The sequence below is a fragment of the Ovis aries genome, chromosome 3 (assembly GCF_016772045.2).
Source record: "Ovis aries strain OAR_USU_Benz2616 breed Rambouillet chromosome 3, ARS-UI_Ramb_v3.0, whole genome shotgun sequence".
Lineage (NCBI taxonomy): Eukaryota > Metazoa > Chordata > Mammalia > Artiodactyla > Bovidae > Ovis > Ovis aries.
Window position 1 is genome coordinate 60717960 of NC_056056.1, and position 15162 is coordinate 60733121.

The 15162-nt window shown below is 48.1% G+C and overlaps 1 protein-coding gene across 4 annotated transcripts in view; it reads left to right on the forward strand.

Moving 5' to 3' along the window:
• The first annotated feature begins 8541 nt into the window (after window positions 1–8541).
• Window positions 8542–15162, forward strand: part of NCK2 (NCK adaptor protein 2) — a 118753-nt gene continuing 112132 nt past the window's right edge. For 2 of the 4 annotated variants that reach the window (XM_060412121.1, XM_027966777.2), the window contains exon 1: window positions 9141–9348. The gene's annotated coding sequence lies outside the window, so the exon portion shown is untranslated. Of the gene's footprint in view, window positions 8663–8791; window positions 9011–9140; window positions 9349–15162 lie in introns of those variants that run through there. The other 2 variants (XM_060412122.1, XM_042246089.2) reach the window with 2 other exon arrangements.

The window sequence follows — 15162 nt, forward strand, 5'->3', positions numbered from 1 at the left end:
GACAGGGAGGCCTGGCGTGCTGCGATTCATGGGGTCGCAAAGAGTCAGACACGACTGAGCGACTGAACTGAACTGAACTGATCAAACACTTGAGCTCATGTTAAGGATCACTGGGAAGGAAATACTTTTCAAATGTAATCTTGAACAATATAAAATTATATTAATTTGAAAAAATTCAGACAGAAATGCAGAGTTCTTTGTCAGATGGTCATTTGAAGTTTCTAAATACCATGATCTGCTTTGTTTTGCATGCTGAGTCCAAACTTAAGCTCTCAGTTTCAATCCTGACATTGTAACTATAATTTAAGGCATGCTAGCATAGAGGGCCCTCAGTTGCCAAATTTAGTTATTTAAAAATATCAGCAAGATGTGCAAACAGCATAGGCCTGCTAGGTTTGAGGATTTTAGCTAAAGATACTCCTGTTACATAACAGTAATGGTGCCTCTCCGTGTAACCCGTGACTTCAATATGAAGACAAAATTCTGCAGTTCACCACATTTTCACCATAAACACCTGAGAAGCTCACAGTGGGAAGACAATCCTTTAATAAAAGCTGTCAATTTGTATGATGCTATCCAACACCTAAAAACAAAGTTGCTCTCTTGGTAACAACCAGGGCCTGTTATACAAACACTCGCACGTATATTGGCAATAACTTTTATGTGAGCAGTTTCCCACCACTACTGTCACTCATTACACAGACACTGCCACATTTGTATAAGGTTATCTGTGGTGTGTTATTGGTGTTCTAAGCAGTTACAGCTTCCTTCTCCTAAAATGTCAGTGGTGAGTGTTTAATAAAATGATAAATAGCTTCTTGTTTGCTGCAAGAACACATACAAAACCATAAAAATGGAGAAGCCACCAACATCCATACACTTGCCTATTCGCAATACAAAGATTTTACTTGTCTCACTCTTCAAGCCGATGGCTTCAGAACCCTGGACCTGTGTGTGTTCTTAGGTTCTACTTTAGACCCTCTCCTCGGACAGTGATAGTCACCTTACGGTAGAAACCCTCTACGATCCAGCCTGAATCTCATTACTAACACCAATAGTACAGGATTCAGCAGCACTTTTTTTTTTTTTTCTTCCCAAAAGTTAAGTACTGCAAAGAGTCTGAGACTTTACCCGACCTGTGAGGGTAAAAAGTTACCTTGCATAGACTCAAGAATGCCTCCAGAAGATACAAGATTCTTGGGTCAGAGACAAAGGGTTTAGTGCTCCCAGATAGCAAGAGGTGTGGGCTTATATCTGCACTGAAAAACCTAGAGTTCAGGGAACTTGAGCTTCTTACCACGGGCAGCAAGCCATCAAATCTGCTCGCCCACTGCCCTGGAGGGAAGCATAGTCCTTGTTACATCAGACAGTAAATAGACCTGTCCACTGGCCTGTTAGAAGATACTACCCGTGGTTCCCAAGGCTCTTTGCCACACAACACCTTTGAAAGGACAGTCTGGAATAAAGGTGGTCAGAGCCTCTGGTTGCAGCATGAGCGGAAACACGAGAGACTCATAATCACCCCCAGCGCCCAACAGCCAGTGAGTTCTTCTCTTGTCAGTTCTTCTGATATTTCTGTCATTTAATTTGAATGACTCTGAGGGCACCTTTTTGTATTCACATTTCAGTTTTGTCTGGAGATCTGGAGAATTTTTAAAGTACAGCAGGGGAATTCTGCACTTTGAGAATCGCTTCTCCAGTTCAGACCCTTATTCCACAACATCTTACCAGTTCGGACCCTTATTCCATAACGTCTTACGGAAAAACCTGAATTAACTTTTTTGCCAAACCAATACAATACAATAAGGGAGCTGAGGCATGAAGTTAAGTGGCTTGTTTGGTCACAACTGTATAAGTGTCAATCCAGGTAATGGAATAATTAATATAAATCTAAGCAGTACTAGATGACAGCCAAATACCCCCCTTTTTTTTAAAATTTAGAAACAAATTGTTTAAAAGGTAAGAGGGCAAAGGACTTCCCTTTATTAGGGACAAAGGACTTAACTTGGAATTCCCCATAAGCAAGGTCTGAGATTGGGATTACAGCCCAAGGCTATTTGGGAAGGGAGCTCAGGAAACATTACCGGGGGGCAGCAGAAGGAAGGGATGGCAGAAGGCTTTTTATGAAGCAAGTTACTACTGCGGACACCTGGAGGGTCATCGCACTGGGAACCTGTGAGCCAGTGGATCACACACTCTGGCTACCCTACCCAAGGGAAGACAGAGCTGGTCTGTTTGGCAGACAGTTTCCATCAGTCCGTGGCTGGAGGACTCTGGGAGGTGTCCTGTCCTAGTACCTCTAACCTTCGCTTGAAGAGAACAGACTCTGAGGCAGAGCGAGCCTGGAGCACCGTGCCGCTGGCTGCAGAAGCAGGGTCCACGGGCAGGGAAAGGCGCTTTCCTGGATGTGGGTGGATGCCAGCTGTGTCTGCTACCCTCAGCGCAGCCTGCCTTCATGGATAGTATGCACCCGTGTTGCATCTTCTCTAGCCTAAGCCTCCATCTCTGCATTGGGGTAAGTTCCTCAAATCTGATAGGGAGAGTGGTAGATGGTGATTACAGGAGAGGATTAAAGAATACAGCAAGTGCTGATCAAGGTGAGGAGGGAAGGCCCACCCGAAAATAATTAAAAATACAGGTAGGAGGAGTGGGATGAATTGGGAGACTGGGATTAACGTGTATACAGTATTAATACTATGTGTAAAATAGATAACTAATGAAACCCTAGTGGTTTCCCTGGTGGCTCGGTCAGTAAAGAATCCACCTTCAGAGGAGCAGACCACCTGCAATGCAGGAGACCCAGATTCGACTCCTGGATCAGGAAGATCCCCCGGAGAAGAAAATGGCAAGCTATGCCAGTATTCTTGCCTGGGAAATCCCATGGACAGAGGAGCCTGGCGGGCTATAGTCCATGGGGTGGCAAAAGTCGGATATGACTTAGCACCTGAACAAATGAGAACCTACTGTATAGCACAGGGAACTCTACTCACTGTTCTGCGGTGACCTAAACGGGAAGGAAATGAAAAAAAAAAGTGATACCTGCATATGTTTAACCGATTCACTTTGCTGAACAGCAGAAACTAATACAACATTGTAAAGCAATTATACTCCAATAACAATTAATTTAAAAATAAAACATAGGCAGAAGAAGAGAGCAAGATAGAGAAGCAGAGGCCAAGAAGAACAGAGCAAAGAACCCTGGGTGTGAATCCAGTTGAAGGGACCCCTCAGAGGATGAAGGGCTGTGAGCAGGAAGCAAATGACAGACTCTCTCCTGAGTCCCTGTCCACAGAGCTTCGGCTGAGTCAGAACTGTCTTTCTGTTACAGATTAGAACAGTGACTCCAAAACTTTGAGTGGGAGGATCCCTTTAAACATAAACATATTTCTTTTCAAATATCTTCAAGTGTGACAGTAGTTTAAATATGACTAGCCAACTATGGGACTAAAAGCTACAGTGAATTCAGTAATATCACAAAAGTTGTGCTTTCTTCCTCATGATGCCATCTGCTTGTACTTGAAAAATAGCAGGTAATAATGTCTGTGCAAGAGGGGAGTTTTCTCAGATGGTAGGTGGAGAGAGCACGCTGGTCAGGGACCCACCACAGTGACTCCTGGGTGAAAGCAAGCCTCGGTCTCAAAGGGGGCCATGTGAGGAGGGCCCTGAATGGCCTCCCACAGCACTGCCTTAGACGTGCATCCACTGGGCTTCCCTCAGTGGGTTGTGAGGATCAGACAAAGGACTTGGCAAGTGGTAAGAATACAATGAATGAACAACTACAGTGTCAATAACAACTTAAGCAATATAAATAGCTAAACATATATTGCATTTTAAAAACACTATTTCCAAATTTGTTGTTCAGTTACTGAGTCGCTAACTCCATCTCCTGCTTTGCAGGTGGATTCTTTACCATCTGAACCACCAGGAAGCCCCTTCATTTACTATAGTGCATTTTAAAGATAAGATATAAACTTGCAATATATTTTTCTTTTAATTTCAACTTATGTTCCAGCTAAAGGGGCTTTCTGGTTAATCCTTACCCAAAATGAAAATTTAATTTAGCAGAACAGCCCTATTCCTGAGGCACCCTGATTAACTGAGGTTTTATTATGAAACACAGAAATGCTTCATGTGTGATGTTCGTTCACCTAAAGGCAGATTTCAAAATGGAAATGTCAGTAAAATCCTCTTAGTTTTTCTAAAGTTATGGAGCTCCTGTTAAAATTTTTCCTATCTAAAATTAATTCCACTCTGCTGCTAATAACACAAAAATTTTTTTTTGAAGTTTGATCATTTTTCCATCTCAAAGGAAGGGTGCTTCAAGAATTAAAGTTCTGATCTGTGTGTTTATAACCACAGGAAGTATTCCTTGGCAAAACAGATCCATTGACGGAGGAAAGCATAAAGAAGATGCAGTACATATACACAAAGGAATACTGCTCAGTCATAAAATATAACGCCATTTACAGCAACATGGATGTACCCAGAGATCACCATACAGGGTGAAGTCAGAGAAGGACAAATATCATTTGACAATCACTTATACGTAGAATCTGAAAAAATGGTACAAATGAACTTGTGTATAAAACAGACATAGGATCACGGATGTAGAAAATAACCTTATGGTTACCAGGCAGGGAAAAGGGGAGGGATAAATTGGGAGATTGGGCTCGACACACTACTCTATATAAAACAGATAACTAATAGAAACCTACTGTACAGCACAAGCAACACTGCACAATGTTTTGTAATGACCTATGTGGAGAAAGAATCTAAGAAGGAGTGGATATATATATGTACAACTGATTCACTTCACTGTACACCTGAAACTAACACAACACTGTACATAAATTATAGTAAAAAATTTAAAAAAAGATCGCACAGCACACTAATTTTCCTCTAATTTATTTTAACCCTAAATTGCAGTCGACTTTATGGTGGTGTTTTATCTGTTTTTCTTTAAACAATTATATAATGCATATCTGTTTCCTGAAGTCCTGATCATCATTCAAAGCTAGAAGCAGGAGAATTATATTGATCAGATGGGGAATTCAGCTTACTTTATTTGGTTTGTATGAAATTGACTCTGTATTTGTGTCTGTGTCTTTAAAGCTTAATCCTGTCTGTCCCTAAGAGATGGATTTCATGGGTTTCCAGCCAATTCTTTCTCGAATCTGAAGAGGTAATGGAGACGTACTTGGGAGTTTTGGTGAGAAATAGACAAAATGTGGATAAAATGAAGCACTGAAATCTGAAATTCCATCTGCATTTATTTTGAAACTCTTTTTTAAAATCTGGATCATTAAAAAAAAACACCTCTTTATTGAATTTGTTACAATGTTGCTTCTGCTTTGGTTTATTGGCCAGGAGGCATGTGGGACCTTAGCTCTCCAACCAGGGGTGACCAGGGATTGAACTCACACCCCTTGCACTGGAAGGCAAGTCTTAATCACCAGATGACGAGAGAAGTTCCTGAAATTCTGATAGTGAGTTCATCTAGTTCCAGTTCAGTCACTCAGTCGTGTCTGACTCTTTGTGACCCCATGAACTGCAGCATGCCAGGCTTCTCTGTCTGTTACCAACTCCTGGAGTCTACTCAAACCCATGTCCATTAAGTCGGTGATGCCATCCAACCATCTCATCCTCTGTCGTCCCCTTCTCCTCCTGCCCTCAATCTTTCCCAGCATCAGGGGCTTTTCAAACGAGTCAGATCTTCACATCAGGTGGCCAAAATATTGGAGTTTCCACTTCAACATCAGTCCTTCCAATGAACACCCGGGACTGATCTCCTTTAGAATGGACTGGTTGGATCTGCTTGCAGTCCAAGGGACTCTCAAGAGTCTTCTCCGACACCACAGTTCAAAAGCATCAGTTCTTCAGTGCTCAGCTTTCTTTCTTTATAGTCCAGCTCTCACATCTAAACATGACTACTGCAAAAACCATAGCCTTGACTAAAGAGACCTTTGTTGACAAAATAATGTCTCTGCTTTTTAATATGCTGTCTAGGTTGGTCATAACTTTCCTTCCAAGGAGTAAGCATCTTTTAATTTCATGGCTGCAGTCACCATCTGCAATGATTTTGGAGCCCCCCAAAATAAAGTCTAGCACTGTTCCCACTGTTTCCCCACCTATTTGCCATGAAGTGATGGGACCGGATGCCATGATCTTCATTTTCTGAATGTTGAGCTTTAAGCCAACTTTTTCACTCTCCTCTTTCACTTTCTTCAAGAGGCTTTTTAGTTCTTTTTCACTTTCTGCCATAAGGGTGATGTCATCTGCATATCTGAGGTTATTGATATAAAGGCTTCTTTTCAGTCCTCTTTGCTAATGCTCACAGCCCTCTGTTCTCCTTGGCAAACTCATAAATGTTTGGAGTTTCCATCCATCATTAAAGATGTATTAAGTGTCTGTCTTGTCTTGGGTCCATGGGAAAAGGTGCTGGAGCCACAGAAGAGAATCTGACATGGTCCTGCCCTCAGGCTGTTTACAGCTGAGCCAAGATAGATGACACAATGCAAGGGCAATAAAGCTCATTATACAGGTGGAAGACCTATAGCACTAATGCTAGTTTTATAGCCAAAAGTCACTTGAGGGCAAATACTATGACTTGCTCATTTCTGGCTTCCTGTGGAGCACTCTCCCATTTAGTAAGTCAGCAATAAATATTAATTAAATGTAACCAAATGACCAAAAATAGAATTGTTTATCCCACACAAACCAATTTACCCAGCTTTTATGTTTCTGATATGGGCACTTTTTCTTTGCCGATACTCACATCCAAATCCCTCGGCGACACTGGAAGTCTGTTCTCTTCTGTCCCCACATCCAGTACTGTCCATTCCTTTGAGCTTCTCCTCTCAACTTTCCTAGACCTGTTCCTATCCAGTCACACCATCCCAGTTTGAGTTATTACCTTTCTAAGTGTTCCAAACTTCTATTTTTAAAAAAAATTTAAAAAGTGTTGTAAACTTCTGACAGCTCAGCATTTTTTGGCAAAAGCACCAAATGAGTTATCCCACCATCACGATGATGCCCACACTTAATTCCTGCTGCTCTGGAGCTTAGAACCCTGAGGACAGAGCCCATGCTGGGTCCTGCCAAGGCCAAGCTTGGGGAGAGGGAAGGAAGAAGTCGAATTTCAACAAGGTTTCTCTCTGGAGCTGAGATGCCTGATGGCCTCTTGGCCCTGCCTGTGATCACTGGAGGAGGAGCTCAGTTGGGAAGTTTCATTCTGAACCTGATGAAACTCAAGAGATTATCAGTTGCCTAGAGGAATGGCAGATGAGCTGGGAGCTCCCTAAGGCTGTAGGTTTGAAAGTTAACCCCCGAAAATCAGACCGGAAATATACAAAAAAATGATTGAGCCTCTCTAAAAAAGAAAGGTACATATTAATGAAAACAAATGGGCCAATATTGTTTTGGGTATATAACTGTTGGAGGTTAGAACATGCCAGATAAGGACAAACATGGATAAGTTAGAAAGGTAGTGATGTTAGATAAATGAACAGATAGATGACTGCATTTTAGGAAACAGCAGAAATGCAATGTGCACAGAAAACTGCACCAGATAAAGACTGAGAAAGAGATGTTGGGTTTCAGACAGAGAATGTCCTTGGTGAGTTTACAAAGACCCAGAGAAGGAAGAGGAGTTCAACTCTCCATTCAGTGAAGGTTACAAAGCAGAGGAGTAGCAAAAAACTGGGTCAATATTGTTATACCTATTTTGAGTAAACTAATTTAGAACTGGGCCAGACCATTTACTATAAACTCTGCTTTCCTTCTTAGGAAGACAAAGTTTTCACAAAACAACAGACTGAGGAAGCTTCTTTCTCAAGGATGTAGAACAGGTGGCTGTCTCTGACACCCTGACCTTGGACTGATGGTGGCTCAGTGCCCTGATCCCCTCCAGCCACTGACCACTGAGTGCTTCCTACTGCCTGGAAGTATGCCAGGGACTTCCAGAGGAGCTGGGCAAATATTATCTCCATGTTGGATAGATTTTAGATAGGGTAAGAAACTCTTGTTCCACAGTTGAAGAACCAGACAGTCAAACACTCAACTGGGACTTCAAAGATATACTGGCTCCAGGACCCTCCTTGGGTACTTGTGTTGGGAAAGAGGCATTCATTCAGTGACATCATCTTGTCACCTGGGGTAAACTACGATTGCTTTAATATAATGAGAGGCCAGGAGCCTAAGGAAGACCCTCATTAACATGGATCCGGCCTATTCCACCAGGATATCAGAATCATTTGAATAGTAGGATTTCCTTTGGGGAAGCCACGTGGGGGGAGATTGATGACAGACATCTGGATACATGTGCCTGTTTAAGGAACCCTGTGTCTTGCCCCTCCTCTTGGGTTTCAGTCTTCCAAGTGTGTTTACAGGTAAGCATGTGGCCAGGCGGCCCGACGGTCCCACCACCAGTGACAACTCCTGGGACCTACATTCCTGCAGTTCCACCCAGGATTTCGCCCTGTGGGCGGGTTTGAGCTGGACACAGAGGGAGGAACAGACATTGTGGTTTCCTCTTCTGCTTTTAAGAACTGCTTCCGACGATAACGAGGGAGTCAAAAAGTGTCTGGTTGGGAAAGTAAATAGATACGAGGCAAATAAATAAAAATGCCCAGAAGCAACTACACGGAGGAAGTGACATTTTTCTGTAAGTCACTTTTCTGATGGACCGCAGGCCTGCTCCGCCGAGGGTGCCGTGGGAAGGCTTCCGGGAGAGGGGGCGGTGGCCAAGCCCCAGCGCGTCCTGATAAGAAAATCAAACAAAAAGGGGATGGACAGACCACCCGTCGGTCCTTCGAGGCCGGGCTGCTGCTGCTCTCGCCTCTCCCGTCTTCCTATTCGCTCCCGGACGCGCAGGGTCGGAGCTGGGCCTCCCCTCCCCTCGGCGCCCGGCCCGGCCCGGCCCCGCGCAGGGTCCTCCGGGCCGGGCGGCGCCCGCGTTTGAGCCTCGAGCCAGCCCCGGCGCCGCCCGAGCCGGGCCGCCGTGCGCGCCCAGGTGGGTCCCGGGCGGCGGGCGCGCGGGCCTGGGCGGCCCCGGCGGCGTCACTGGGCGGAGCGGAGGAGGACGAGGAGGAGGAGGAAGGGCGCGCGGCGGGCGCAGCCGGGAGGGGCGGGGGCGCCGCGGCGGGAGCGAGGCCGGAGCCGAGCGGGCCGGCGGGCGCTGGGCTCGGCGGCGGGGGTCGGCCGGGCCCGCGGGGTCCGCCCGGGCCGGAGCGTCGGCCGAGCGGCGGGAGGAGCGAGCGGCGCAGACAAAGAGCGGCGCCTGGGCGGGCGCAGGGCGGCCGCCGCCCGGGACCCGCGCCGCTGCCCCGGCCTCGGCGCGCGGCGCGCGAGGTAAGCGGGGGCCGGGGGCTGGGGCCCGAGGGTCGGGGCTCAGGGGCTGGGGCCCGGGCGGAGGCCGTCAACTTGGGCGGCTCGCGGAGTTGCGGGGCAGCCGGGGCGGGGCGCGCCGGGGCCGGAGCCGGGGCTGGGGGCCCGGTCGCTTGCGCGGCCTGGCCTCGCGGCTGCGGGCACCTCCGGCTCGCCCCCTCCCCGGGTCGGGCGGGCGGGGCAGGCCTGCGCGGTGGTCCCGGAGCGGGGACCGGGGAGGCCGGGCGCGCCGCCGGCGAGGACCGCGTGGATCGCCGGCCCCGCGCAGGCAGGACCGGGAGGCGAGCGCGGCCCGCACAACTTCTGGGATCGGGACTGTTGGCGACCCCGCGCGGAGCTGCTGTCACTTGGCGTCCGGGAGGTTTCCCGCGGCCCCTAGGCGCTTCGTGCCGGGCTCCGCGTCCGACCGGGGATCGCCGGCCCCGGAAACAAAGTTTCTCACGATCGCGCTGCCCTGGTAGCTTATTCTGGGCGATCGAACCACCCAGCGGTTCTGGAAGAATTCGGTGTGTGATTGTAGGCGTAGACGGTAACTCCCTCGTGAGCGCATTCGGCGTGGAGCGAGTGGGGGGCGTGATTGCAAAGCGCTTTCGTGTGTGGACCGTGGCGGTCGCCCTGAAAGGGCTGCGCGTGTGCCGGGGCTCTGGGCTCACTGGCAGCTCGTCCGCGTGGGGACAAAGCTGGAGCCGGCGCGGGGCGACCTCTGGCACTCAGGCTAGGTCGGGTCCCCTGTGTTTGCCTTTGTTTATTTTGCCAACAGGTTTGGGGCTGAGCCTGGCAAGTTTGGGTATGCGCAGGGGATGAGCAGGCCTCAGCGCTGGGCCCGCGCAGGCCCACTCCTGCCCTTGACCCCAAAGAAAGTGAACCCCGAGAGGCTACGGGGTGTGGCCTGGGGTGGGAACCCCGAGGTAGCAGAGTCCCGCCTGGTCCCTGCCCGGCTTCCTCCTCGGCTTCGCCAAAGGGATTTAGTAGGAATGAGAGTAATTTGAGGCGTGTTTTGTCCCTCTGCATCAGGTATCGTTGGCAACAGGGCTTTTCAAGGCTAAAAGAGACTGAAAATGAAATCACTCTGGTGCTTTGAGTTATCACAGCGGACCTAAACTTTATTTCCAAACACTACCCGTAATTCACTTACCGGGTGTCCCCAGATATTAATAAACGGGTAAATTAATAACAGGAATCGAGCCTGGGCCAAGGGTTTAGTAAATAGGAGGGCAGTGGTGCACAGGAGATGAAGTGGGTTCAACTGCGAGACTGAGCTGTCCATGTAGGTTTTTAGGTGGTCGGAACAGGGGTTTCCCCAGATGTGAGTGTTAACCATGATTCTGAAGCAGTGACCGGGAGGGAAAATCCTACATTGATGTTTCTCCTCTCCAGGTTGATTAGATGTAGTGTTAATTGAGGGAGAATGCAAATGGCAACCCACTCCAATACTCTTGCCTGGAGAATCCCAGGGACAGAGGAGCCTGGTGGCCTGCCGTCTCTGGGGTTGCACAGAGTCAGACACGACTGAAGCAACTTAGCAGCAGCAGCAGCAGCAGCAGCATTGACTGAACAAAGTTGCCAGATTTTAGCGGTCCTCTGGCTGCAGCTAGCTGAGGCTGAAATTGGAAACTTAAAGCGGTGGTAAGCTGGTGGTACCAAAGAGGCCTCATCTGGGCTTCAAGCTTCTCAGCTGCTCCCTAGACACGCTGCGGGATTGCTCCTGGAACATGGGATGAAGTCGGGTGGTGAATTGCGTCCAGAGAACAGACTGACCCAGTACCTTCTCTCCCCACTTAATGTGGGGCCTGATTAAGGTGATTTCAAGTAGCTGTGCTCACTTGTCAGACTTTGAGGTTTTCTTTATCACATGCCTTGCACTTCAGGTCTCTTCATCCCTCCTCTCTTGGAAGCTGTGATGTTTCCCAGCCTCTGTTGTTTGCATCAAGCGATGACTGAGATTTTCCAGCAAATGCATCATATGTACACGGTATTTGAGAAGTGCGCTATTATCCATGTTAAACATACCCAAAATCTTTCTTGTGTGTATACAAACTGAATAACTTTTTAATTTTTTTACTTTTCATTGCTCTGGGCCTCTCTTGCCACCCACTGCTTCCTCTTGTTGCGGAGCATGGGCTCTAGGCACACAGGCTTCGGTAGTTACTGTATGTGGGCTCAGTAGTTGCCGCTCCTGGGCTGTAGAGCACAGGCTCAGTAGTTGTGGCACGTGAGCTTAGTTGCTCCACGGCATGTAGGATCTTCCTGAACCAGGGATCAAACCTGTGTTTCCTACATTGGCAGGCAGACTCTTCACCTCTGAGCCACCAGGGAAGCCCTGGATAACCTTTTAAAATACCCTAAAGTCTTCTTGATTGTCTGGAATGACCAGATCCTCTTCCTTGGTCACTTCAGTTGCCCCCAACTGGATGAGGCTGTGTTACACAATTCTCCAGGATATGCATGCTTGTAACTACCCAGCGTGGCCAGCAGTGTGAGCTGAGGGCGAGGGCCACACATGTTTGTCCCACACGAAGAATGGAACTGAAGGCTGCTCCCTAGAACTGCATGGCAGGGCAGTGGACCATGTTTGGAAGTCTAGTAAGCTGACTTTTCAAAAATGGACAGGAAACTCCCACAGCTCAACCCCAAGGCTTGAAATTAATTTTCCCATCCAGATGAGTGGCAAATGGCACTTCCAAATGGTTTCTCTTTCCTCAAATGAGTGATGGAAACCCCATGTTTTCAGAGGCTCAAAGTGATACTGTGATGATATTGCTAAATGCTTGAGTTAAGGCAGCTTAGAAGGACAGGACAGCCTTTTAACAGTTTTGAAAGTATGCAGCCGAAATAAAAATAGTTTATTTCTTTAGGCCATTTTAGTGGCATTGTTTTGAAAATTAGACTGTTTTCTTCTGCATTTCGTTTTGAATGGATCTCAAAGTATGTCAGTTTCTGAAGGTGTAATCGACATTCGTCAATTATAACTGCTTCCCTCTCCCTGCCCTAACAACACACACACAGACATTTGTCACAGTTGGCCCTGTGGATTCTTTGTGTTCTTTCGAGAAAATCCTGATTGAGCACGTGAATGTTGAATTCTGTCAGTCATTAAGGCTCTAGGTTCATAAGGTTTTGTCTGCAGTGCATCCAGGCCCAGACAATGGGGGGATTTGGTCTGGTGGCCTCTCTGTTTGAGAAGTTATCTGTCTAATGAATCATTTATAGTCCTGAACCTAAAACTAAAAGAAAAAAAAAGAGAGAAAAGGCAAGATGAAAAACAAACCCAACTGCATAACCCCCTGGTGGGATGACTGAATATTTAACTTTTCAGTAGAGTGTCTGTGCATGTTGACCTGAACTGGAAACTCTGGGCAGAGCATTTATTATCCTGACCGCGGGAAGCTGGTCATTTAGTGTCCTTTTACTTCTTTGTGTACCATTTGTGTTTTAAAATGTTTTTAAGAAAAGAAGCTTCAAGTGCACTCAGAAGGGAAATACTGCAGTTTCTCTTTTTGAGACAGTTTTGGAAAGTGGGGTGTTTTTGCTGGTCAGTGGTTAACGTAGATCTGAAATGCCAAAGTCGGATAAAAATAATAGATGCTCGTGTTCCGATATTAGATTACAGTTTACCAATTACTTTCCCATTCGCCACCATAAAGAGAACGTGGGGACCTGGGCTCTGGCCTTGACATCAGTGTGAGGACCCTGGAGCCCAGGGACAGTGGCAGGGTGACAGAGCCCCCTGCCCTGCTCAGGAGGAGGTGACCTCAAAGGTGCTGGGTGAGGTGGTCCTGGGGAGGCTGTGGATCTGCTGCCAGGTCCCAATGGGACCAAGCGTGTGGCCCCTGCCTGGCTGTTGGTGGGACCAGGGTCAGTAGGTGACCTCATGTCCCGGTTTCAGTGTCTGAGCCTCGTTGGCCTGGATGTTCTCTGTGGGCTGAAGGGCGCTTGTCCTGGTTTAGCGTATGCACGTCCACTCAGACTGTCCTCACAGATCCAGACTGAGCGTCAAAAGGAAACTGATTTCTCGCCCTTCTGGAGGCTGCAAAGTGGTCATCAAGGTGCGGGCAGACTAGGTTCTCAGTGAGGCTCTCTTCCAGGCTCCACTGGCTGCCTTCACTTGTGTCCTCAGGTGCTCTGTGTGTTTGTCCCTCTTCCTAGGAGGTCGCTGCTCCTCTTGGGTTAGGGCCCCACCCTTCTGACCTTGTTAAACCTTCAGTTGCTACAGAGGTTCTGTCTCCAGATGAGTCACTTGGGTGGTGAGAGCTTCAGCACTTGAGTACGGGGACAAACAGTTCTGTCCACGACTGTCATTCTTCAAAACCAGGCTGATGATTTTAGGGCATCTCATGGCTTCTGTTTCCCAAGTGCTTGAAAACACCACTGGGGCAGGAGGGAGGTGACAGCTCAGTTTCCCTCACAAAGCCTCGTACTGCTGTGGTAGGCGGGCGCCGGGCCCAGATGCTTCAGGTCTTGAGGAGAGAGGACAGCCCTGACTGAGGCCCTTTGTGGACATTTCCCTTAGCCCATGTTGGCTCAGCTGCAGCATGGTTTTGGGACCAGGATCAGCGTCAAATAGGAGCTATATGCAAGTGTTGAATTTCGTGTGGAGACGCAGGTGTTTCCTGTGGATGGAACCCACGGCTGGGAGCATCACTGGGACTGCCCTGTGACTGTGGGTTCACCGGGAGCCAGGCAGGTGCAGGCGGGTTTGGTAATATCCACCCCGATCACATGTGTGTTTCTGGCCAGGGCCAGCATGAGCTGTTCCAGGTGGTCACCTGTGTGACCACAACTGCAAACCTGTCCATTCATGACTCACTCGGTCATTCAAGTGAATCACGCGACTTCTCCCGGCTCATTTCCCCTGGAAATTCTGAACCTCTTGGCTGGGAGTACTATCTCCTGACCTGCCTTTGGGTTAATGTCCCCAGCATTGCCTCACTGTGTCATCCTGGATTCTCTCTCACCTCCCAAATCCCACATCTTATCAGTTTTACCCCTGAAGATCTCTTCCATCTGCGCCTGAGGTACTTAACTCCTCTCTCACTGGCTCTGGCAGCCCCTCTGTTACCACACTTGCCTGATCACTGCGCCCTGGTACCCACACCTGGCTGTGGTCCCAGCATTGGCTCTCCATTGCCCTCAGGTCAGTGTCGCCGGTGCTCAGCAAGGGCCTGCACCATGGGCTCCTCCCTGCTCCCCCAGCCTCTATGTACACCTCCCACCCTGTACACACTGAGTCAAAGCCTGCTCGTTGTGATAACAGAATACCAGCGTTTATCGTCAGCTTATTTTTAAAGACGTGTGTACTTCGGGGCTGATTCATTGCTACCCTTGTAATAACAGCCTCATGACACACAGCAGCTTTGTACCCCGAAACTGTGCTGGACCCTTAAGGAAGGAGGAGAAGCTGGTGCCAAAATGCTATGTCTTTTTAACATGGAGTATTTCCTGCAAACACCCGTTGAAGAAATCAATTGTTAAGAACAGTGCTGTCCCCTTCAAATATACACATGTGAGTCACAGATGGGATTTTAAATGTCTGGTAGCCACATTGGACTCCCCTGGTGGTTCAGTGGGAAATAATCTGCCTGCCACTACAGGAGAGAGGGGTTGGATCCCTGGGTTGGGAAGATCCCTGGAGAAGGAAACAGCAACCCACTCCAGTATTCTTGCCTAGAGAATCCCATGGACAGAGGAGCCTGGGACGACAGTCCACGGGATTGTAAAGAGTGGGACAGGAATGAGTGAATAAACAACAACAGCAGTAACCACGTTAAAGATATAAGA